The following is a 27,363-nucleotide window of genomic DNA, read 5'->3' as shown; positions in this document are numbered from 1 at the left end:
GAGGGCCCCTGGGGGCCAACTAGCTCACCAGGTTCTTCCAAAAACCGCCACAGTTCTGGCATGCAGAGAGGTGTCCAGGCCGTGCCCCTTTTTACATCTCTCTGCAACGCAGCTCTGTGGCACTAACTGGAGACACCTGGTGGGCTAGTTGGACCCAAGGGACACTCAGGATTCAAGGGGACATTATCCCCCAAATTAAAACAGGGCTAGGGTGTGTTTGCACACATGTCACCTCAGGCCTCCTCCCTTCACCAGTGTGCAAAAGCACCCTGTAGCACGTTTTTTAAGAGGTAGTTTTAATCCCCCTGCTTATTATGTACTAGGGGCTTACAGAGGAGGCCATGGTAATCACAGGGGTACCCCAACGCATAGTGTTCCCTAGTGTATGTAGGTGTTTTCACTGTATTCTAAGTGTCTTTTAGCATAGCACTGGCTTTAGGACAGGTTAGTCAGAGTCAGTTATCACCAGTACCCATCTGAAAAAGTTGAGGGTACAAGATGATTTTGCATCAAGGCCTCTTTCTGGTCCTGAGTAATGTTTAAATATGTAAACATCTGTATCAGTCTCTCACTTTGTGTATACATGGCTGCATGGGTTGGTGAGTAGCTACATGAGTGTCTATATGGGTTATTAGTTGTTTTTTTGAGTATCAGTATGAGTGTCTGTATGGTTCGGTGCGGGGTATTACTTAGTGCATAGATGCATTAATGAGTGACTCACTGTTTGCATGTGTTGAAGACAGCATGTATCCAGGACTGTATAGGTGGACAAGAGTGTTTATGGGTGTGTTAGTCGGTGAATTACTGTCTCAATAGTGTCTTTATGAGCAACTACATATGTTTTAAACTAGTATATGTACAGATTGGAAGAGTTCCTGTAGAAATAAGTAGGTTTTCTATAAGTGATTGTTTAAGAGAGTAAGTGTGTGTAAGTTTCTGTAGAAGTAAGAGTGGTAGTGTGTGTATAACTGTATATGCTAGTAAATGGATGTTTGATACTTTGTTTGCATGTGTGAGCATGTGTGTGAGTAACTCTATAGATGAGTGGTGGTGTTTAGGTTATGAGTACATATGATTAGTGAATACATGTATGAGTGACTGTTGGTGAATGAGTGGATGTATGTCTAGATCTTGGGATTACTGAATAGGTGTGTTGTAACGGGTATTGGTATGTGCATTGTTTTGAAAATGTTAGTTTGTATTTTTGAGTGTGTGTATCAAAGGTTATATTAGGCTGAGAGGTGGTCTGCCGCTCTATCACAAGGATGATGTCATCAGTGATGTCATTTGAGATGTCATGATTGATGTCATCAGTGATGTAATATGTGACGTCATCAGCAGTGCATTGCATTGCGGGATGAACTAACTATAACGGGGGAATTTCAATGGTTTTGTACGAGTGAAATGTCCAGCTAACTATAACGCCCCTGAAACCTATGTGTTTTTTTCAATGAATTTCTAGGGTTTTTTAAATGCTAATTTCTAACTATAACGTGCCTGAAACCTATGGTTTTTCAGTGAATAAATATATATATATATATACATATACATATAAACACAGACACATTTTCATGATTTTATCTCCCTACATAGATTTAATTTTTTGCAATGTCTGCTAGGACTCCTCCGGAGGGGGTGGGGGGGACAAGGGCTGTCCACTCAAGTCCTGCGGCTATGACAATCTGTCTCAGAAGGACAATAAGGGATATATTCACAAGAACTTCTGATAACTACCGCAAGAGTTTGCGTAACGCCACTTTCAACATAGCAGCCTATTGCGGGAAAATAACCCCGTGTCAATGTGGAATTCACAATCAGCCACAGCAGACAAATCCCATGCTTCTGGCGGGAAAATGCACAATAAAACACAGAAAACATACACCAGAAACAAGCCAAAGCACATAGCAACTTGGATGCACTCTGACCCAGCGCAGAGCCCAACTCCAACCCCACAACCCCCACAGACTACCAGCAAGGAACCACGGGGTCGGTGAAGGCCAAGGAGAAGAGGAAGAGGAAGACTGGGTGCAGACCGCAGGAAAACAAGACCAGTGTCACAGAGGTGACAGAACACTACCAGCAAATGACCCACTAGCAGACCACCTGGATTGCAGTTGGAGTGCCGAGGAGGCCAATCCGAGAGGCCAATAGGTGCTGGCATGACGTGACTACCTAAACCTGGCGCCAACCCGCTGCCAACAGGTAGGCAGCAAAGGCCGCAGGAGGTGGCAGTCCAGCACCCCCGGAGGAGTTGGAGGAAACCCAGGCCACATTCATCAGTGTGGAGACGGTGCAAGGAGTAGGGAGTACGGACACAGCTCAAGAGGACCTGACACAACGTCAACAGGGAGTGCCACAAACAGGGACTGGTGGGATGGGGGAGATGGGCATAATGGCATACATGCACAACGAGGCGTAGCACACTGCACACCCAGGATCATGGCACACTGCAGCACACACACATAGCACAAACAGCACACCCACATTGAGGATAACGTGGAGCAACGCACATAGCCGAAACTGCAAAAAAGAGGACACAACTGGCTCCACACATGCACAGAAACATGCCCACTACATCTGACAGTGCCGGAAACAGTGAAATGGAAATGTACGCATACAACCTCACATCGGTTATGTAATCCAAATGTACACTGTCCCGCAGAAGTATCCAGCACCCCCCAAACAGTCAAAATGTACATTGCCATACAGTCTGCATGTAAACCAGCACAATGCGCCAACACATATGGCAACACAAATGCCACACACATCTCCCCTTTACATTGCAGAGGGGCACACAATACCTCCAGCAGAGCAAAGAACACAACACAGCAATGATGCCGGAAAGGACCACCACACCGTCGACACCGATGCCTTACAACAGCCCGTGGATATCTCACGACACCACCCACCAGGACATGGCCAGCCAGGCAACTCAGGGGTGAACACCGAGCCTGCAACAGACCACACAGCAGGAAGCAACTCAAGCACAGCTGGCTCACAACACTTTACCCACCCACATATGGCACCCCAATGCCATGTGTCATCAGGCCAAAAGGAGGTGGCCCAACAGGTGTGGGTGGACGCCGAACCCATGTAATGCGAACAAGGACACATACGTAGGGGTCTATTGCCTTTCAGGGCCCACCCACACCCCACTAAGGATACCAACACTGCCTTAGAGACACATGCAGATGCACATTTACAGCACAGAACCACGCCCAGGGGCGTGCAAATAGCAGTCACACACCCATGCTGTCTGTTCGTACGACAGCCCTGGCCACTCCCCTTACAAATTGAGTGGGTGACGACAAAGCTACATCTTCAAGCTCCAACCCGCTGCCTGCGGTGACATGTCTGCATCCGATGTACACAGCACAATGTAATTTCGTAGGGCCAAGGCCCGCATGCATTCTACAAGGCCACAGGGAAACACACAGATATAATGTTGAACTGGCTACGGGCATTTGCGCCCGGCCCCTTTATTGGCAGGGCCGCATGTACAGTGACGCCCGTGCTGGATGTGTGTGGGGTGGGTGTAAGCCATTCCACAAGGAATGTCTGGTGCTGGCAACTACTTGAACATTGGACACCAGTGCAACGGAAACAGAAAACACATGCAATACAGGGACAACTGCTGAGCAACATGGAGTGAGCCAGAGAAAGTCCAGAGGACAGTCAACATGCAAACAGAAGTGTCCTTGAGTTGCAGTGCACTGGGCTTTGGGCACTGGAGATGAGCACGCTTGTGTGCAGAAAATGTTTTGAATTGTGTCCCTACAATACATTTCTGATGCAGATGCAATGGAATGTGTTAGACCTGCATCATCTTCCCCATCAACGTCTCAGGTAACCCACACTGTTTGAGGTGACATACCTGCGCAACTGCTACACAGCACAAAACACAATCAGCAAGGGACAATGGCCTGCGGTGCACTGAGTCACTGGCACCTGGAGTGTTGAGCACAGTATCAGGCCGATGTTGGCATCCACAACAGGCCTGAGCAACTCCGAGGTCTGACAGGACCATCACTTCAACTCTGGCAGATGGCAGTTGGAAGTGGTCCTTGTGGTGGTGGCATGTGCCTCCTGCGGTGATGCATGGTTGGGACCGGTCTGGACTCGCTTTGGAGTGTGAGCCCTGGTGGGATGCATTTGGGCCCGGTGGTTGTTTACAGCACAACGCCACATAGTAATGGCATTGATGACCCCAAGGCCTTCCCTCGGGGGCCAGCCAATGTCTCCGGAGAAGGGGTCCTGAACAGGACCAGCACCGAGTTAGTGGCACCGGATGCACTGCGGACGGCACAGGCACCCAGCGACAGGACGGTGACTTGTAGTGCAGTCAGATGGGCCACGCGACCTGAGCAGGTCACCATCACTGTCCGAGGTGTATGTTGCAGGAGTGTTTTGGGGACAGTGGAAGGTGTCCTCCAAGGCAAGATGCTGAAACGTTTGTTTTTATCCGGAAGCAGTAAATGGAGGAGTGGAATGCGTCAGCCCCATTGCCAACACCAATTCCGAATCAGCTACATCAGGGTGAAATGCCCCCTAGTCCATTGGCTCAGACACCACCACAGTTCGACCAAAGAGTGTCCTTGAATGTGGGGGAACAGACTTAGTGGTACCGGGGCTGAGTGGGGGTGCAGTCTGCAATGATGCCGGTAAACTGATATGAACTCTGCAATTGCTGAATCATGACTGTGACCTACTGAACCGCAGTATAGGCCGGAGGAAGCAGTCAGCAGTGGCCCACAGCCACATGTCGTTGGCTCACGATGCACAGCGCAAGTGACACCAGGGCAGTTCTCGGTAATGTAAAACACCTCCTTGATGATCCTTTTCTATCTGCAAAGATGCAAGGCGTCGACCTCTTACACCGCTCCTTGCGTGCAATGATATGTAATCTGCCTTTGCATATTCGATTTTCAGTTCCGAATCTGTGACCTACTCGAGCGCAGCCTAGGCGGAGAGCAGTGTAGGCCGCTCAGCGAGTCTCACCGACATAGGATGGTGGCTCCACCGGCCTGCGTAGTTCAGGTTCAGTGGCACCACATATTCGGTCACCTCCATGACTGTGACACAGCTTTCGTCGAGGCTGAGCCGTATCTTCCTCTTACTCCTCACCGTGCGGCCACTGGTGTGGACTCTGCCATTCGTGAATCGCGACTAGGTGCTGGATGTGAGACCTACTGGTCCGCAGGGTAGTTCTGATCCCTCATCCACGTGTTGCCGGATGGCGTTGAACAGGGTTTGTGGCAGCAGGTGTTGTCTCATGGCATTGAACAGGGTTTGTGTCAGCCCATGTTGGTGGATGGTGTTGAACAGGGTTAGTGCCACCACGTGTCACAAGATGCGCATATGGAAGTGTGCCTCATGGATCGAAGAGAGTCGGGTGAAGTGGCCGCTGTCCTGGATTTAGGGTCACTGCCATTGAGGGGCCAGGACACAGGTTCACATATGAGACCCACTGGGCCGCAGAGGACGCCGGTAGAATATGTCAACAAGGAAGGAGTAATGTGGGCCAGTGTCGGGGGGACAGCGGTTGTCTGAAAGGCTAGCCGGGCTGTGGACTTCGGGCTTGGAGCTTACACAGGCATGTGGTGGGCCTTCCATGACACACGCCGTGTCAGATGCAGATCAGTGTGGCCTGGCTGCATAGGCTCAGCCCTGACTGGTTTGTGGCCCAGTGGTCAGGGTATGGCAGGCACATAGGATCTCAGGCAACTCCGCTAACGAGGATGGCATCGGCCTTGTGGCGGGGTGGGGGTGCCGCCCTGGCATAGACGTTGGGCTCTCCAGAAGAGGGCCACGCCCAAGGCCACATGCTTTTTATTCACACCCCTATGCTCACTCTGCTCACGCTTACAGGGGGTGTAACAGGCAACGTGTCCGCAAGGACCACCCACTGGCTGGGGTGACATGGTTGCGTCCACTGTCCACTACACTCCATACACCAGAGGTGTATGTCGCTGTGGATATGGGTGTGTTCTGCATACTGAGGTCTGTCCAGCACTTTGCCGCCACTCTTGGCTTTGTGTACTTTCCCAATCATGGTTCTACTGCATCCTTCACTCATGTCTGGTTGCCTCCTCTCCCCACATTCGCATATTGTGTGGCTGATGTGCCATGCCGTTGATTGGTCATGTTCACTATTTACCATAGTAAAGGGCTGTGCATTCCCTTTGGTCCCATCCTGGGAAGGCTAGTTGCTTATGGACTGTCAGAGGGTGAAGGGAACATGCACACTGGCTGTGTATTTGGAGGCAACATTGGTGTAGGTCCCACGGTGTTCTGAAGTTGCCTGCACATTGATGTGTGATGTGTGCTTCCTGTTGCACTGATTGTGTGCTGTGTCACCAGGGGGCACAGGTGGGAAATGTGTGCAGTGGATTGCCCCAACACGTGGGTGCATCCGGCTATGGCGTATGGTCCTTGCTTGGTCTTCATCGGTTACTGCGCATTGTGTTGGCCAGGGTTGCCAGGGTGATGGTCATGTCATCCAGGACAGGTGTGGGGGACTTGGATGTGGCTGGCTGTGAGACTCCGCCAACTCTGGCGGGTGTTGGTTGGAGTGTGCCAGGGGCCAACAGGTGCAGCACAGCCAGCGGTTTGGTGTGGGGGGGATCTTGGTTGTCCGCTGTGTTGGTGCCGAGTGCCTGTTGGGCAAGGACGGCCAGGATGCGTAGGATGGTTGTCCCTTTCAGCCTGTAGTGGACAGTGACATTGACAGATGTTGTGCCTGTGAGGCAGGTGCGTTGCCTGGGGGGGCACTGTCTTTGTCTGTGCTGGTTCGGGGGGGGGTGCCAGGTGGGTGTTGTGGCCCTCTTGGGTGTCCCGGCTGCATGTTCAGTTGCTCCATGGCATCTGTTCCCCCTCCGATGACGCCCTAGGCTGGGCTCCCTACTGTTGTGCAGGCTGCCATTCGACTTAGCACCAGGTGAGAGCAGGTGTAAATTTCCTGCTGCTAACGCGCCTTATCGCGTGTTTTGTGTTCTTATCGCCGATCTGTCTTGTTGTGAATGTTGAGGTGTGGTGTTGTCGTGGCTTTGTGCACGGGAACACCTACTCTGCATCTCACTAGCGATAGATGCGGGGCTCCTCTGTTGCGATGGTTTTTGCTGCTGCTATCGTTGGAAAACTGGTGCTGTGGGCTGTTAGCACCTGCTTGTGAATGGTGGGGTAAATTTATCACGACTTTGGCAGCGATATTGTGCCGTTAATGAGGCGATGGCTCCTCGTGAAGATATCCCTAAGCTTTTTACAATGTTCTGTCAATTTTATGAGGGTCCAAGGAAGAAAAACATTATCCTGTTGTGAAAAATATTTAAAAAATTTCAAGTACAATCGGCCCTTTTGTACCAACAATTGCTTTCAGAAGAAATTGTTTTTAATGTGGCCTGCTTTCTGAAAGCTGCTAATTTGTCTGGTAATGACTGTCTTTTCATAAGCTTAGCCTGATGTTATATATAATTTCTCTGTTATATATCTTTTTAAGACCTTTTATGTAACTTATGTTTGATGTTTTTAATCACATAGATATTGTCTCTTGTTGTGTCTACTTCACATATTCAATAATGGCTTTTGCGGTGTATTGTTTTCTTTTCCCCCTGGTATTTTGGTTTTATGATTTTTATTAAAAAAAACAAATAAAGCGTAAATTGAATTGAATTGATTTAAATAATTGTGTCATGGTTATGATCAACCTTCTCTGTTTATAAATAGTGGATCAAAAAGTACCTTTATAAATCATACATGTGAATATACTGAGTTGAATATGCTATTTACTAGCCATTGTAATGGCTAAGAGTGGAGAGTCATTGTGGCAGACTCAAAGATTCACCTCTATTGAATTATGGCCCTCCACAATGAAGAACAGTAATGAAGAGCACATTTTGTGGTGCATATCTACATAAGTACTACAAACAAAGGATAAATGACAAGTAACTATTATTAGTATTATTATTTTTATTAATATTATTATTATTATTATTATTATTATTATCGTTGTTGCTGTCACTATTATTATTATTTTTAATATCTTTATACATATTAAGATTATATTTTGATTTATATATATCCCCATGTGTGAGATGGAGCACTTCACAATAACAGCAACAAATAGCAGTAGTAAGTTGAATATATCCAGCAATCCCTTAAGGGCTAAGGCTTCCAGTAATCACCAGTGCTCAGTCCAGAATTGACTATTATTACCACGTGATTCAGAGGATATTTTGTAAAAAGTGTACTTTATTCGACACTCGCTTCCACTTGAATTTAAAAATGGTGAAATTCTAAAAGGAATAAATATTCTACTCGCCTTTGTTACGTCAATTCTCCTGATAAAAAATGCACTCTTCTTGTGTTACAGCTGAAACATCATCGTATCCCTCTTTGTACTTTGCAGGTATGCCGAGTTGTCCTCTTTTTTAGTTAGTACAATGTGTTAGAGTGACTGTTTCTAAAGCCTACCTCCTTCATGCCAGTAGGTTTATATTTCTGTTTCTTATTTCCCAGTTATTTGTGACCCAAATTAGAGAGGCTCTTGGACCGCATGAGTTCAGTTAGGACTATAACCCGAGTTGTTGGTAAGCTTCCTCACTTGTTCACCACATATGTGTAGTTTGTTTTATTTCACACTAGCAACTAACAACTTTGTCTGAAACTCTGCATGTTACAACTTTGTTAACGTTTGTCGCACAAATCTTCTTATCATGCCATAAACTTGTAAATACATATTATCGATCCTCTTTGTTTGATCTGAAATGATGCACATGAAATTGATATGAATTCTTTTTCATTGCAGACCCCTGAAGAAGAGATCATGAGATCTCGAAATGCATTGGGATTTACAACAGCAGTATGTCAATGATGTAGAGTGAAATTATATGTAGGGTTTATTGTTAACTGTCATGAATTAATTTGCATGTGGATACAAACAAATTTATTTATTGTTTGATTGTTTAAAATCTTACAATATTACGGATGCAAAAAGCAATGAAATAACCAGATTAAGTTTAAAAACAGTTAAAATAATGTCCTTACATCATTAAAATCCGTTGTTTCATAAAAAATGACATTTTAAAATTATTATTCTCCTAATTTCCTTTCCACTTTTAGTAGAAACCTTACAAATGTAGCATTCAAACTTATGTCATCTGAATAAAGGCACCGTATCAGGGCCTCTCTGCATGTCCTTATTCCACGTACATTGAGCGGTGATTTAAGTAATGCTCTTCTCTCATTTAGGAGTTCAGGACAAATACATAATAGGTGGAGAATATTCTCCTCACCCTTATTACACAGTCTACATAGTGTTTGTTTTTCCACGTTTTTCCAAGGGGGAAGGTGACAAAGTCCCGGCAGAATTCCAAATCTTGCTTTAAGAAATACCTGTTTATTTTTTTCAGTCCAAGGTGTTTCCTAATAATGTTGTATTTCCTTTTTTTTGTAAGCATTTATAATTGACCAGGCATGTTTTCTCTTTATAAGGATTGCTTTGTCGTTTATAATAGATAATTGGCTTGCAGTACTATTAATTATTTTTTGAAAGAAGCATTGGTTATTTTATTTTCCCAGATAAAAGTAACTGCAAACTCATCTATCGCTTCCTTGAGGTAGTTCCAAGCAGTTGAGTTTACATTATTATGTATTTCCTTCCAAAGTAGCTGTGATATCTCATTATCCTGGTCATTTTTTATTCGGTTCCAAATTTTAATAAAGTGACCTTTTCTTACGTAGCGTTGGTTGACTAGTCCAAACTCCAACCTAATTTGTGCAGGTGATGCATTCCCTGGGAGTTGGAATAGCGCCCTATATGTTCTTGTGAGGGCATTATTTAATATTTCGGTATCCTTTCCCACTGAAGCTTCACTACCGTATGTAATAGTTGGTAGGAGTCTTGCCCCTATAATGTTCAGAAGTGGGCCATAAGTTTGCTAAGTAAGTAAGGTTGCTAAGTGACTTTTGTACAATTCTAAACGCTGCAGTCAATGCGTTAGCCTTCCGTTGTATATCCTTTTTTTGTAATTGGTAATTTCCCTTGTGGTCAAAAAGCACACCCAAGTATTTATATACATCTACTTGCTCCAGTTGGGTTTTGTCCATGTACCATTTGCTTTTATATCTTATTTTGTTATTCCTGGTGACTACCATAATCTTGTTTTTTGTTTCATTGATCACCATCCCGTTTTCTTTTGCGTACTTTTGTGTCCGAGTAATTAGACGTTGCAATCTAACTTTAGTGTGACTCAGAAGGATGACATCGTCTGCGTATAGCAAGTTAGAGATGTGCTTTCCACCTAGTTTCGGTGGGTGAACGTTCAATTAGCAGTAGTAAGTTGAATATATCCAGCAATCCCTTAAGGGCTAAGGCTTCCGGTAATCACCAGTGCTCAGTCCAGAATTGACTATTAATACCACGTGATTCAGAGGATATTTTGTAAAAAGTGTACTTTATTCGACACTGGCTTCCACTTGAATCTAAAAATGGTGAAATTCTAAAAATAATAAATATTCTACTCGCCTTTGTTACGTCAATTCTCCTCATAAAAAATGCACTCTTCTTGTGTTACTGGGTCTACCATCTATGACAGGCGTTACCCCAAAATGCAATGATAGAACATGACGATTTTGCCTTTCGAAAATACCCATTATGGTGATATAAGATACCTGCAGTCTTTTGGTTTTGGTTCATCTGTAACTTAGGGTAAACACCAACTCCAGAGATTTCTAAAAGCTAGATATTCAGCGGTGTCCTTGCTGGTTTGCGTTGTGTTGATCCCATAATATTTTCTTGCCTGAGACACACTGCAAACATCATGGAGTTCCCCCACATTTCCGTGGAGGTTCATAAAATTCCCACTGCCCGGCCTTGTTATCTGGTTGGGTTTACTATCGGCAACAGGAACTGGCCAAAACATAGACAGTGTGCAGTTATCGTTTAAATGAGGTCTGCACATGGTTACAGTTTTGGTCCATTCCTGTGATGTGCATTAGGTCTGCACATACATGATAGGCAGTGTTTCAATTAGGAGAAGTGTGGGAATGCAGGGTGGTACGACTCTGGAAACTGTCTTTAAGATCCCATGTACCTGTCTCATAAATATGAGAAAAACAAGCATTTCTGACCAATACTTTGAAGTTCGCAGAACATTCTGGGTAATAAAATATGCTCAAATTTAAGCAAGCTGCTCACCTTGAATTCTGCTGAGTTTCTAGGTTTCTGAAATGCCAATAGTTGCTGGCTTTTCTTGGGTGTGCTCTGATCCAGAGCTGAATATAGTAGCCATTCACCAAAGCTAGTGCAGGGAAATTGGGTATTCTTTGAGAGTAGCATCAACATATGGGATTTCAGAAAGCAGTTAAATTCCTATAGTGCCTCAGTGCTTCAGTCAGAGCTGAAAACCTGGCAGGGGTTTGAGGAAACTGCAAGGAGGAAAAATTCCAATTTGTTTCATGTTCTAGATACTATTATTTTAGAAAATCAATTTGTTATTCACTTCCACAGCATTTACAACTGCCAACATGCTAACTTTCCTCCTCTGATCTAGGCCTCCCTTGTAGATCAGAAGGTAGCTGATGACCGCTCCATTCACACCTGCCCAGAAATCACTTAAACCAAAGGAAGTCCTGTTATGATACCCAAGCTCATTACCCTTTGTAATGCGTTTAGTGCAAGTAGTATTTAAATTTGCAAGTACAAGTAATTTGTCATCTTGTGCAAACTTTTTAAAAATTTGATACCTTTGTGGCTAAACCTAAGGGCCACAAGATGGCTTCCTTTTATCAATAGATACTTACTAGTATTTCTTTGCCACTAAAACTACCACCCTAAGTAGTGAGACCTTAAGTGGTATGGAATCACCAATGCAAAGATGTGGCATTCATAGTAAACACATTAATGACGGGTGGCAAATGGTATACTGCGTAAAGATTTTTGTGATTGCAAGTGGTTGGTGTTTCAACATCAGGCAATATTTACCAACTCAAAATTCATTTCAAGATGGTTTTGATCATTTTTTAACACAAGATTCCTCTTTTGTATCTTTTTTTCACAGGGGAAGTGCCACAGCAAGTGAGGCTATACAGTAAACACCTCAAGATCTTCCTCTGCCTGTCCTCCCCTGACTGTTCTTTGTTGTGCCCCTTGTCATTTTGGATTCGGTTTCTGAAGGGCACGATCACCAACAAAAACCAGTGTAAATGTCTCTTAGTGCTGCATCACGAAGGCATCACGAAGACCTAAGATCCCAAAATGGAATTGTCTCAGTGAAGTGAATCTTCCCAGGAAACTCAACAGGAACAAGAGTCTGCAATACTTGTTATTCCTAAGGTAGAAACAAGTTTGAAAGTTGAGCTTGCTGCACACCAGGATGTTGTGACTGTTATTACATAGGACACATCATTGTCTTCGCAATCTCCTCTGAAGACAATAAAGACCACTCTGCTATGTTCTCTAAGCCCCCATAAATATTGTGATACCTTAATATCACTGCCAAAATATCGAGGACAGCAATATTGAAAGGTAAGGGCACTATGTATATATATATATATATATATATATATATATATATATATATATATTACCTACTGGCGGTCGCGAGTAGGTATATATAGTTAGGATTTTTTCTCTATGGGATTTTTGAAAATTCTATGTCTAATAACTTTGGCGTTTGTGGACGGAATTGGCTGAAATTTTCAGGAAAATGGAACATTTTGTTTCTGAGCAGCCCCTGGAAATTTGAGGGGGGTTCGTCAAGGGGGGGGCCGAGAAAAAAGGGGGGTCCCAAAACGTGTTTTTAACATTGAGTTTTCCATAGGGCGGTTGGCCTCACTTTTAGCCCGAACGGCTGAATGGATTTGCACGAAACTTGGCAAAATTGTAGGGACTGGTAGCCCGATGTGCCTTTGCTAGGTCTCAATATATGTGCTCCAGTGGATTTTGAGAAATTAACGTTAAAAAAAAGATATATATCTGTAACAGCGGACCGGGCAGCGTTCCAGTTCGCGTACTTTTCGCGGTACGGAGCTTTGTGAAGCGAAGCTGATTGGTTCTCCGGCGTCTGTAAACATTCCAAACAGTCCGTAGCGGCCGCCATCTTGTCTCTCGGTAGGATCGAGAGACAAGAGGAGGCCAAAGCGAAGGGGCAAATGACCATAAGGGGGCATAGTAGATCCTCACTGACCCCCTAGGTTTGATGTGGAGGTTTTAAAAGGGCCCCGCGGGGCAAAAATAAATAAATAATAATAATAATAATCGAACGGCTGAATGGATTTGCACGAATCTTGGCAAAATATTAGGGACTGGTAGCCCGAGGTGCCTTTGCTAGGTCTCAATATATGTGCTCCAGTGGATTTTGAGAAATTAACGTTCAAAAAAGGATATATATCTGTAACAGCGCTCCGCTTCGCGTACTTTTCGCGTTACGGAGCTTTGCGAAGCTGATTGGTTCTCCGGCGTCTGTAAACATTCCAAACAGTCCGTAGCGGCCGCCATCTTGTCTCTCGGTAGGATCGAGAGACAAGAGGAGGCCAAAGCGAAGGGGCAAATGACCATAAGGGGGCATAGTAGATCCTCCCTGACCTCTTAGGTTTGATGTACCATTTTGCCAAGTTTGGTGTGGCGTCTGTAAACATTCCAAACAGTCCGTAGCGGCCGCCATCTTGTCTCTCGGTAGGATCGAGAGACAAGAGGAGGCCAAAGCGAAGGGGCAAATGACCATAAGGGGGCATAGTAGATCCTCCCTGACCTCTTAGGTTTGATGTACCATTTTGCCAAGTTTGGTGTAATTCCATTCAGGCTGTAGACGTATCTAAATGTCCTATGGAAAATTGCATGGGGAAAACACATTTGAAAGTGTTGAAATTTAGAACCAATTAAAATGTTACTTTGGTTTTGTATTTGTGTGTGATGAAAGTTAATTGGTTATGTATATATCTAAAATGAGAGGAAACCACAGCCATTTTGTGATACTACTGTCTGAGGTACATTTGTGAGGAATTTTTGGTGGTCAATTTCTGGTGTTTGATTTACACAGTACTAACACTTCTCCTACTTTTAAAAAGGTGAGTTGTTAATTTGTAAGGGGAACTATGTTGTACACTTGAAGATAATTTGAAAAATGTTTTCTGTTATTTATTTACAGTCCTTCTGTTATACTAAATACTTGATAAAGTTAGTTTTATATTATGTATTACTAAAAACGATAAATGAAAGTGATTATTTTTTTCTGCAATTTACAGCAAGCAATTTCAAAATAAAATGGCTCACAATGAAGAGACCGTGGCAATTTCTTTTGAATTATCCACTACATTTATTGAAATTGAGAGCACCAATAATGAAATATTGTCACAAGGAGGAGATGACTTGAATGATTTTTTTGATCAATCTGTTGATGGCGAATTTATCGAATGTTTGGAGACCATAGAGTTACAAGAATCATCATTGCAGACTTTTCATGAGGAGATTCCAGATGAGATGATTGAAGAGGAAATTCCTGATGAGGACATGTTACTAGTTCTTTCAAATTTTGAAAATTCAGAAGAATAAATTTATATTTAGAAATCAAAAATTGTTTGAGACATTATTCATTTTTATTTTTAATTTATGAGGTTGTAGCGAAGTGATTGTAGTATAAAATGAGACTTATAGTATAGAGTGCAACATTTTTATGTTACATGGTAAGTTTACTCATATTTACTTCCCTTCTCCCACTATATTATCTCCAATGTGTATTTGACATCTCTTCTTCATCTCCGGCCTCCTTTCTCTCACTGTCTGTCTCTGATGCATCTTATCGCTGCCATTTTGTGTAATTACAGAAGAGAGTAAAAAAAAATAGTTCGGAACGTGAAAAGGGGGCAAAGTAGAGTACCCCTCACCCCCTAGGCCTTCTCAGGCGGTCCCAAAAGGATCAGTTTCTGCTTTCCTGAGAGATTATGGTATGAGTTCCATATACCACAATAACTTGCATTACAACATGCAAGATATCTATCTCCTATTACCAACTTTTGGAGATATTCGCGCTAAGCGCGAATATCTCCAAAAACTAACACCTGCCCTGAGCAGTTCTTAGCCATATTATCCAATGGGAGGTGGATAACATGGCTAGGAGCATTAGCTCGGTAATGCATGAATATCGCGGACTTTTTAGCGATATTCATGCATTGCGGACGTTTTTTATCGCATTTGCGATAAACCTTGATAATAGCAAGGTTTATCTTCGATAATTTCTGACGATGCTTAGCGGTAAAAAATTCATTGCTAAGCATCGTTAGCGATAAATATCGCTTAACTTTGGTAATATGCACCAACGTCTGTTAACGTTCGATTCGAAGGAAATGAGGAAGTGTTGAAAAACATTGTCTGCGCCATCTTGCCTTTTTTGAAATGCCACACTTTTGTCGTGCACGGCAGCCATTTTAGATGCCTTGACCAGACCCACTCTCTGCATGCTGTCGATTCGTAGCATGGCTCCCCACCCTCGCAAGCATCTTCCCCAGGCACTGGTCACCCCCGCTCTCTGTCTTATGCATGGGCAATAAACCTCCCCCCATCTGCGCTGCTCTTCCCTGAGAATCACACTCTGTGCCCGCCCGACACCTCCCTTTCGCCCTATTCACTACCGCACCCTCTGACACTCCTCTTCCTCTGTGTCCGATTGTCCAGGCTATCAGCTAGCCCTGCAGATGTAGTTTATGGCCCCAGCTGTAAAGAATCACCCCTCTTCAAAGGAGTTATAGTAGATCAAGGCCCACACCCGATGAGATCCGTCACACCACACGTGTTCCTACTATCTGAAAACCATCCTGTATTGTGATTGGGGAGGGGACCGAGCCTGAACCGGAAGATTCCAGGGATGACTCTTTGTACATCAAAGTTTTTACAATTATGTGTCATATTAAAAATATATAGCACTCCAACAAAGTAGTAGGATTATAAAACTTTAATAACTTATAAATATATACAACAAAACAAAAACAGTAAAAACATTTAAACAACGAAGAGACCGTGGCAATTTCTTTTGAATTATCCAATACATTTATTGAAATTGACAGCACCAATAATGAAATATTCTCACAAGGAGGAGATGACTTGAATGATTTTTTTGATCAATCTCTTGATGGCAAATTTATCGAATGTTTGGAGACCATAGAGTTACAAGAATCATCATTGCAGACTTTTCATGAGGAAATTCCTGATGAGGACATGTTACTAGTTCTTTCAAATTATGAAAATTCAGAAGATGTTGCCTGGGTGCCGCACTGATTTGGGTATCCGGCGTGGGGCGTCCCGGGGGGTGGATTGTCAGTAGCGGTCTGTTGTGCGAATAGTTCCAAGGCAGCAGAAAGCGCTGAAATCTGGATGTCACGAAGGTGATGTCTAGTAAGTTGCCGCCCAGCAAATAACGGCGTGGGCCGCCGCGGGGGTGAGTGAGTCCAGTAGGCACCACAGCTATACTTACCGGCATTGCAGAATTACTGCTGGGGACAATGCCTGTGCTGTAGCAGGGTCACAGCAGAAACAAAAAGGATTCTGTTGAAGATGTTGTTGGTTTTCAATTTGAAAACAGTTCTGGTGTCAACTGCTATGCTAATGTAGTGGTTAATGTTTTGTTTTCTCTAGAAAATGTAAAAGAGGGGGAGGCAGTCCAAAGTTCCGGTAAAAGGGCAAAGGAAAGGATCGGTGGTTTGAACTATCAGTCAAAAAGGGGAGGGGGTGCAACAAATTTTCCTACCGGGTCACACTGTGCTTTCACCGGAACTGAGGTCTGCAGGATTCTAGTCATTCAAACTGAGGCTGGGGCCAGCATGGGAGCGCCGACGTCCCGCGGATACAGTTTCGTCACTCCAGGGGCGATCATGGCAGTCATTCCCCATCGGGGGTGTCTGCGGGGGTCGGAGACTCCCGCGGCTCCTCTAGAATCTTCAAGGTCGTGGAGGACTACGGTGGTGAAGTCAACCAGTGACCGGGCCATTTCTTTATGCTGGGCCCGCTCTTGCCAGGTCGACCGCCATTTTGAGAGTTCGGTAGCTACTGGTGATCGCGGGGTCAAATGAGCGGACGGGCTCCACCCTGCCGGGCGAGACGTTGCAGCATCGCCACAGTGGAAGAACCCTTTTCCGGGCACCTGGAGCGCTGAGGGTGCAGCTGGGAAGCCTCCACCTGGGGAGGCGGGAGAGGCCTGTTCGCACCGTCTCTCCCTCCCAGTGCACCCCACGGCGTCTCGCTTGACATTTGTTATGGCCGGACCAGGCGATGAGGATGAGGGGGGGGGGGTCGGAGGCATGTGCAAGACATCCCCCCCCAGTGTTGTCGCAGCCATTATAAAAGAAAGAAGAAATGTCCCGTCCGTCTTTGGGCCGGACCTCCGGTGGATGGCGGCCGGACGCCCTTTGCTCTGGCCCCATGAACGGGTTCCTTGGCTCATCGGCTGCAGCCGGATCCTTTTCCGGGCACCTGGAGCGCTGAGGGTGCAGCTGGGAAGCCTCCACCTGGGCAGGCGGGAGAGGCCTGTTCGTACCGTCTCTCCCTCCCAGTGCACCCCACGGCGTCTCGCTTGACATTTGTTATGGCCGGACCAGGCGATGAGGACGATGGGGGGGGGGTCGGAGGCATGTGCAAGACATCCCCCCCCAGGGTTGTTGCAGCAATTATAGAAGAAAGAAGAAATGTCCCGTCCGTCTTCGGGCCGGACCTCCGGTGGATGGCGGCCGGACGCCCTTTGCTCTGGCCTCATGAACGGGTTCCTTGGCTCATCGGCTGCAGCCGGATCCCGTCGGCCCCAGCCCCCGGCCGTTGGTGGCCGGACCAGGAGAGAGTGTGGGGGGACAACCTGCAACTCTCAAGGGCCACCGCGGCCGGACTGGGAGAGAGAGGGGAGGGTCGAGGACACGGACATTCCCCCACCTAAAACTGTCCAGTGTTGTCAATCCCCCTGGCCGGGTCCCGCTGGCCTCAGCCTCTCCTCCGGCTACACCCTACGTGATGATCTCCTGGCCGAGGCGTGGCAGCAGGACCCGCCTTATATGTGTTGCTTCCGGCTGGGCGTAGCCGAAAACCTGTTGCACTTTGGAAGTTTCTAGAATGGGGTGGATGTCTGCTGACTTGTATCTTTCCCAGTTTGCCGTTATTTGGCCGTGGCAGGCGGTGGGACAGACAGGTTTTGGGGCAGTGAGGGGCGATGTTTTCAGGTTTCTTATTACAGGCTTACTTCTAACGTTTCTTGTTTCTAGGACAATAATAGGTTTTATCATTACGTATTGTTATAGTTTCTTTGTTTGTTATTTAATAAAAAGTTCATCAGTGGCCTACTGATTTTCGTTTTCCTATTCTTTTCTTTCCAGGTTGTTTCATGCTAAAGTTTCTGTTAACAGGATGCAGTGATCACTTCGTTATTATTGCATATGTCCTTTTCACTAGGGGTGCTCTCTGGTCGGGCCAGATGACGTATCTCTAGTAAATGCTCCGGGTGAAACAGGTGCATCAATCAGTGGGGAGTAGATAGGCATGACAGATTACAACGGGGGAGAAAGGTCCGCATTACGTACCCTTTCACTACTTGCAAAGATTTTCCTACGTATATTTGCAAACAGGGAATACCTCCAAAAAGAACCAATTCCCAAACAGTCAATGTTTGGGCAAACAATCAATCAATGAGGAACGAAATAGGCACGACGTGTTAAAGGTTTGCGTTACCTACCCTTCACTATCTGCAAAGGGAGAGAGAATATTCCTATTCTTCCTCGTTTGCAGGCAGAGAAGATCCTTAAGAGAACCAACTTCGAACAATTCAATGCTCGATTCAAACAATCAACAAGGGGTATTGTGAACACAAATGAACGCCGCTTATGTACATACACATTGCTATTTTCAACAGGTTGTTCCTAATGTTTCTATTTTAGCGAGGTCAAAAAGAAATCCCATTAGTGGCCTACTGATTTTGCTCGATTCCTTTTGTTTTTTTACACGATTTTTCGCTATCTGCAAAGACTAAACAGAGTATTGCGACTCTGTGCTTGTTTGTAAATAGAGAATGAACCAAAGAGAACAATCAATCAAATGGAGAGAGAAGCAGGCATGACGGATTACAACGGGGGCAAAGGCCTGCGTTAACTACCCTTCACTATCTGCAAAGAGAGAGTACTCCTAATAGAAATGAGGGGTGGGGGGCAGCATTCAAAGCAGATCAGTGTGGATAAACACGAAAATGTTTTTACTTACCACGTACTTGACATTCGACAGCTTATGATATTTGCTATTAAAAAAACCATTGAAATTCACTGAAAAAAACATAGGTTATAGACCATATATAGTTAGGAATTAGCATTTACAAAACCTTGAAAATTCACTGAAAAAACCATAGGTTATAGACCATATATAGTTAGGAATTAGCATTTAAAAAACCTTATTTTACTCACACAAAACCATTGAAATTCCATATATAGTTAGTTGCACTAACTATATATCGCGCACCCGCAATCCACTGCTGATCATGTCACATATTACATCATTCATGACATGGTCAGTGACATCACTGATGACATCACTGATGACATCTCAAATGACATCACTGATGACATCACTGATGACATCTCCTTTGACATCATTCTTGTGCTAATACGATAAACCTCTTCAGACTCTAATTTAACCTTAGATACACTCAGTGTATACAGACACTCACACACTGTCACTCATCCATGGAGTTACTCACACACCTAGTCAGTCATGCAAAGAAACAATCTCACCTCCATTTCTTCAACTATACAGTTATACACACCTTACTTATTCAAACATATACTAACACATATTTACTCTCTTATACAATCTCTGATACAAGTTCACAATGATCCATACAACCACTCACACATTCAGTGGCTCTCATGCACAGTTATTTATATATGCCAACTCTCACATGTACTGTGTTTTACATATGTACTTACTATGACATGTAGCATTGAGATATCCATTCACTCATCAATACACTCATGCACACAGTCAACTGCCCATGTAGCTGTTTCCACATGCACTCTTGAACTCATACACCTAGTGAATCAACTGCTCACACATCTATGCACAGAGTCACACACCTCCCAGCCACCCCCACACAAACTCAATCTCCCATACAAATACTTGGGCAACCAATCAATAACACATATAGCCTCTCGTATAGCTAATGATCAACACATGCAGCAGTTTACATCACAACAGACATAATGATGCACAAATTAAGACAGTTTAGTCACTAACCCATGCATTCAGTGAGACACATTTAATCACTCACTCATACAGTCAGTCACGCACCTACTAAATCCTTCATCCAGACACTTATACATCCACTCATTCTTCAATATGTAAGACATATTTTAACTTTACAGAAACATACAGTCACTGGATGTTGTCATCAGTGATGTCATCAGTGATGTCATTTGAGATGTCATCAGTGATGTCATCAGTGATGTCACTGACCATGTCATGAATGATGTAATATGTGACATGATCAGCAGTGGATTGCGGGTGCGCGATATATAGTTAGTGCAACTAACTATATATGGAATTTCAATGGTTTTGTGTGAGTAAAATAAGGTTTTTTAAATGCTAATTCCTAACTATATATGGTCTATAACCTATGGTTTTTTCAGTGAATATATATATATACTTGCCTTTGGTCCGTGTCTACGTTACTGTGGTGGGGACAGGATTGCCTTTGCCAAAGCTGTGGATTGTGAGATATATTTGGGCGCAAAGTTTCACGCGGCCAGCACACGAGACCCTCTCTGTTTTCTGGATAATGCCGAAAGTGGAACAATATCCTGGTTCGCTTAGATGTGAATATTTCCGGAAGGAAAACATGTTCAACCCCCCTGAGCTGATACGTGATACGCCGGGCAAGGAGAGGAGACCGACGCGACTTGGGTCGGAGGACACTAGATACACGAAGGAATCTCCCAACTTACAAGGCATCAGGAAATACAGGTACTCAGGGGAGGAGAGACATTGTGCTAGGACGAGTTGGGGTCTTTCTATAACAAAAATCTCAATTTCTACCATCCTTTAAAGCAATCAATTAAGTTGTGCAAGAGAATGTCCGCTGACAATGTGAAAGAAAGGGTGGCTGCCCCTTGATCATGTTTTCGGACAGCCTCCCGATTCCAGCTAACATCCGGAGTCAGACTGTAACGTATATTAACCCCCTTAACAGCACTCTGAAAGAAAAATACAAAAGACTGGAAAAGAAACTCAAGAGCGAACAAAGTAAATGCTGGGAATCCAAATCCCTACAAAGTTATATTGATGTCAACCGGATTCCGAGGGGTCTACATATCCTGATGGCACATAGTTACAAAAATCCAAACCCGGAACTAATGAAGGAATGAGCGGAGAGTAACCTTGAGGCACCCCGCAGGTTGGTATTAATTTTAATCAAATATGCGGACATTGACAGGGCGCAGTTACTTAAAGAAATCGCTGAAATCTATGAAGATCTAGAGAAAAATGCCCGGTTGGAAGAAAAAGCAAAGCTGGCGAGTGAAATGGCAGCCAGACTGAAAAAAGAGGAAGCAAAAATCAAGGAAAGGAAGACCTACAAATTCCAGAGAGATCGTAATGATTACGACCTGGGACAAATTTTCACTTTCGCCAGGAGATATGACGCCCTGGGTGGCCCAGCCAACAAAACTCATATTAATACAAGGAGAACAAATAAGAGCAAGGATCCTACTGAAACATCAGCATCGGACTTGAGTTCGTTTGGTGGGAGCGTCTCGGAGAAATAGATGCGGAACCAGGAAGTAGCGGGAGAATCAACCAAGCCTTCACCGGGAGAAGAGATCGTTTTTTGTGCCACAAGCGGATGCAGACCCTATGACCCAGGATTCAAAGAAATTACAGCGAAGGTACAGGAACTACGAGAGGAGGCAGAGGCACAGGGCGAGGTAGAGGCGCACAGTTTCAGAGCAAAAAGAAGGGCAGAAGTCAGTGGGCGCCCAACAATCGGCAATAGAATCTGGTGTCAACCAAACCATCATTAATCTGACTGCTGTCACTCTAACAACGGAAGAAGAGAACATATTAAAATTGGGATATCCCGTGCCACAACACAACTTTGATTACGCAACAGCAAGTCTCGATATCTATAAAGCTGTGCGGAAATTTAAATTACGAAAGCACTTTATGCTAAATACAAAAAAGAAAGCGCCTGATAAAGTGATGAACCAAGAGGAGATCATATCATCAGGAATATCTGTGACTGGTGAATTACTTGAACTCTGGGAAATGGAAGGGGCAGGATATGCAAAACCCAATGGATTGGATAATACAGAAGCAGGAGAGCAAAACAAGACTCAAATTTCACCCTATACGCCATTCAAGCCGGTGTCAACTTTCAATCCTGATATGCCTTGAGACACAGTCGATATATTCCATGATAATGTAACTTATCAATTGAAACAGTTACAGAAAAAAGTACAGAATCAAAAGTGGAAGTATAACAGGCAAGTGCAACAATATGAAGCCCCAATCACAAAATTAGGCAAGAGAAAGACTTAGTCATACGAGCAGGTGACAAAGGAGGGAACATCGTGTTACTTACCCGAACAAATTATGACAAGGAGGCCTACTCCCAACTTAATGACAGACACTGTTACGTCGCACTACCGTAGCAGCAATAAAGTTGGCACACAAAGAGTACTATTTGAAATTGGCTAAATGGCGCAGTAAAAAATTGCTGACAGAAAATTAGCACAAATATCTTAAGAATGAGAACCCGGTGACTTTGGGATGTACTTTATTCCCAAAGTCCATAAGGACAAGGACATGCCACCTGGTAGGCCCATTATATCTGCCAGCGGGGTTATTTTGGAAAGGGCATCAATATACATTGATTTTTTCTTGCAATCATGTGTAAAATCATTGGAAACATATGTTCAGGATACAGGCGACTTTCTTCAGAAAATACAACAAGTCACATGGGAAGATGGTTTTAGGATGTTGGCATTAGATGTCACTGCACTCTACACGAGTATCAAACATGAGGACAGTCTGATGGCAGTAAGGCTTTACCTATCACAGAGATCGGAACAACAAATAGAACACAATGACATGATTATACAGATGATGGAACATTATTTAACTAACAATATCAGGAAAGACATGGCTTGGCAGTTCGGGCTAGACTCTCCCCATGAGGCACAGGGTCAAGGCTGATTTGCATATGGCCATGTCTCAACTGGGGTGGTGTGGAGTGCAAATAAACGATGGATTTAAGCCCAGATCTCTGTACTGGGGTGAATGTTTGAGATTGTTCTGCATTCTGTCCATCAACTGTTGTTTTTGCATTTGTCACCCCGAGTGGGATGGGTATGCTCAGACGTGAGTCCCATGCTCTCCACACCACTGGAGTCAAGCTATCCTGGCTGAAGACGGCTGATAGCCAGAAACCGGTCCTAGGATGCTTGATTCCGGTCCAGGAAAGACATGGCTTGGCAGTTCGGGCTGGACTGTTCCCATGAGGCACAGGGTCAAGGCTGATTTGCATATGGCCATGTCTGAACTGGGGTGGTGTGGAGTGCAAAAAACAATGGATTTAGGCCCAGATCTCTGTACTGGGGTGAATGTATGACATTGTTCGGCATTCTGTCCATCAACTGTTGTTTTTACATTATTTAACTAACAATATCTTCATGTACAACAATTTGTTATATTGCCAGTTGCAGCGTGTGGCAATGGGGGCCAGTTTCTCGCCAAGCTACACCTGTCTTCACATGGGCAGCTGGGAAGAACTGGTCCTCAAAGTCAAGTACCAAGCGAAATGGGAGGAGAAAATTGTTAAATAGTTATGATGTATTGATGACCGGTTTGCTGCGTGGAGGGGTACAAGGGAACACACTGAGGCGTTTGTGAAGGACATCAATAACAATGAGATTAATTTACAGTTCACAGTAACTATGAGCCAGTCAGCAGTCCCGTTCCTAGACACTGAAGTTTACATCAGCAATAACAGGATGGAAACCAGATTGTACAGGAAGAGTACCACTGGAAATACGATTCTGCATGCCACCAGTGCACACCCTGCCCATCTAATAGCAAGCATCGCTTACTGGGAGAGGCTTTGTCTTAGGATGGTGTGCAGCAATGAGCAAGAACTCCAGGTAGCACAACACGAGAGCAGACTCAGATTTCTAGAGAGGGGCTATTCCAGAAAAAACATAGAAAATGCCATTACCAAATCTATGAAGTCTGATAGACATGAACCTAGATAACTCGGAAGATAAAGACTCACTGGCCCTATTAGACCTGTTGTCAGGAGCAGGTATGGAACAAAAAGTATAGGGATCCACTCATTCAGATGGTCATTTATTAGACGCAGTTTTTACTGATTCCCCCCGCCTTGAATTCAGGGATTTATTGTATCTCCACTGGTCTGATCATCGGGCAGTATCCTTTGTCCTATCACGACCCCCTGAGTCTAGGAAACACAATAAGGTGAATGCTTCCAGCTGTTATTCCTGGCACCAAGTGGACAGGGAGTTATTTATTTCCCACTTATTGACCACCATTCCCTGTTGGGCTAGCGACCCTGAAACTGCCTCACCTCAATACCATGTTTGGTTAACAAACGCTGTACAGCTGGCAGTTCCCCTCAAGAAGGGTAGGAACAGCAGATCGGCACCTACTGAACCTTGGTTCTCGGAAGAACTTAGAGCCTCTAGAAGGCACTGCCGTATAGCGGAAAGACGCTGGCGTAAATTTTATAAACACAGCCATAGAGAATCCTACAAAAAATGTCTGGCCGAGTATAAAGGTCTGATCAAAAGTACTAAATCTGAGTACTTCACGGAAAGGATAAATCAGGCAAAAAATAATTCAAAAGAATTATTTGCTATTAAGTAATGCCCCGAATATTGAGGATAAATCAATAGATCTGTCCTTCTATAACCAACTGGCCTCGGCCTTCCGCATGAAAGTGTCTGATATCTTTAATACCTTCTCCAGTCAAGGACTATCTGACCCTCAAAAATTAAGCACATCTTTCTCCACCACACAGCCCTCTCTTATTCAATGTTTAAATCACATTAAAATTGACCCTATTTTTAACGAATTATTTCCTGAGCAAACCTACAATTTGTTAACCACCATAAAATCTGGCTCGCCTCTGGATCCCTGCCCCCCCAAGGTGACTGGCCTAGTTGCCGATTTAGTATCACAGCAATTGACACCTGTTCTTAATATGGCTTTGGAGCAAGGCGTGTTTCCCTTAGCCTGGAAACAGACCTCAGTCTTGCTTCTACTAAAAAAGTCTAATCTGGACAAATCAGACATAAGTAACTGTCGCCCAATTGCTCGGCTTCCTCTACCTGCCAAGGTACTTGAAAAATGTATGAACTCTCATTTATCTTTATATCGTGAGAGAAACCAGAAACTGGACACCACTCAATTTTGGTTTGAGAGCATATCGCAGTACCGAGTTGACTCTTATTACTGCCACTGAGGATGTTAGGAAGGCGGTCGACTCAGGAGGGACAGCTGTTCTGATCCTTCTCGATTTGTCGGGCACCTTCGACACGGTGGACCATAATCTCTTGATCCACTGCCTCCAAGCAATAGGAGTAGGAGGAACTGCCCTTGCACTGCTGACGTCCTTTTTAACCCTCAAAAGTCAGTATGTGGAAGTAGGAGGGTTCAAGTCCGAAGAATCTAGGCTTCCCTGCAGGGTTCCTCAAGACTCCTCCTTGAGCCCCACTCTTTTTAATGCCTATGTAGCTCCTCTGGCTAATCTTATAAGAAGTTATGGTTTTAATCTAGTTTTTTATGCTGACGACACACAGATTATTGTGTCTATCTCTAGTAATATCGCTGATACAGTCTGCAATTTTCAAAACTGTATGAGTGACGTCAGCAGGTGGATGGATATGAACTATCTAAAGTTAAACTCCACTAAAACCGAGGTATTAGTGTTCGGTAGGGATGTCTCATTGTGGTCCGCTGATTGGTGGCCTACTGAGCTTGGACCCACCCCCCCTTCCTGTAGTAAAGGCCAAAAATCTAGGCGTCATTATTGACACCTCTCTCGGCTATTCTCAACATATAAATATGCTGACATATTCCACCTATTACACTCTTCACATTCTCCGCAAAATCTTTCCATATATTCCGGTCGACCAACAAAGAACAGTCATGGCAGCTTTGGTTATGTCCAAATTGGACTATTGTAACGGGTTACTGGTGGGTGCAAGCAAGTTCGTTATAGCCAAGCTGCAGGTTCTTAAAAATTCTGCAGCACACCTGTTGTTTGGTTTAACCCGTTTTTCTTCGGCAAAACATGCCCTAAATGAACTACATTGGCTGCCTATTGTAAAGCGAATTCGCTTTAAAGCTTTATGTATTGCCTTTAAAGCTTTACACAGGAGCGGCCCAAAATACCTGCAGAATCTTTTCCAATGGTATATACCCTCCCGGACGTTACGTTCCTCTTCGGCCAACAACGTAAAGGTTCCCACCTTCCGCCTATAGAGATGGGGGGGAAGCTTCCACTACACCACAGCAAGGTGGTGGAATGCACTTCCCACCGACCTGAAATCAGCCCATGACCTTCTAGTGTTTAGAAAGGATTTCAAAACCTGGCTTTATACCATCTAACTGTTTTTTTTTTTTTGGGGTCGTAGCTGGTGACTCGTTTTTCTCGGTCAGCGCCTAGACGCCTTCGGGTCATAGTGCGCTATATAAATAAATAAATACATAAATAAATAAATAAATACATATGGACAGGATGAAGAGAGGGTCAGGGAAAACACGGTGGTCATGATTAATCCAGCAAAGACAAAACCCGGCCCTTTTAGAATTATCACTTGTTACAACAAACAATACTCTCACATCTACAGAATCATTAATCAAAATTGGTCGATAGTCCTAAATGACCCTGTGATAGGCCCTACAGTGCCTCGCAAAGCATCATTAACTTTCAGTAGAGCACCATCCATGAAAGACCGCTTAGTAAACACGAGTCCCGAAGTTATTGAAAAAATATACTGGTTTCAAACGAACAGCGGTTTTTACAAATGTAAGACATGTAAATCCTGTGTCCATGGCATTAATGTCAAAACCTACAAGGATGCATTCACTGATAAGGAACATCAGATCAACAAAGTGATCACATGCAAAACCGAATTTGCTGTATACGTTTTAATTTGCCCATGTGGATTAAAATATGTGGGCAGCACTAAATTAGCAGTACATAGACGTATTTTACAACATCTCCGAGCCATAGCTAACCATGATAACACTTATCCTGTGGCAAAGGCATTTTAAAGAAAGCATTGCAGTGACAGTTCAGGTTTAAAATACTTTGTGATTGATGCAGTCAGTGC

This window comes from Lissotriton helveticus, chromosome 4_1 (genome assembly GCF_964261635.1).
Source record: "Lissotriton helveticus chromosome 4_1, aLisHel1.1, whole genome shotgun sequence".
NCBI lineage: Eukaryota > Metazoa > Chordata > Amphibia > Caudata > Salamandridae > Lissotriton > Lissotriton helveticus.
The sequence above is the reverse complement of the archived record's forward strand: the minus strand, read 5'-3'. Positions refer to the sequence as shown.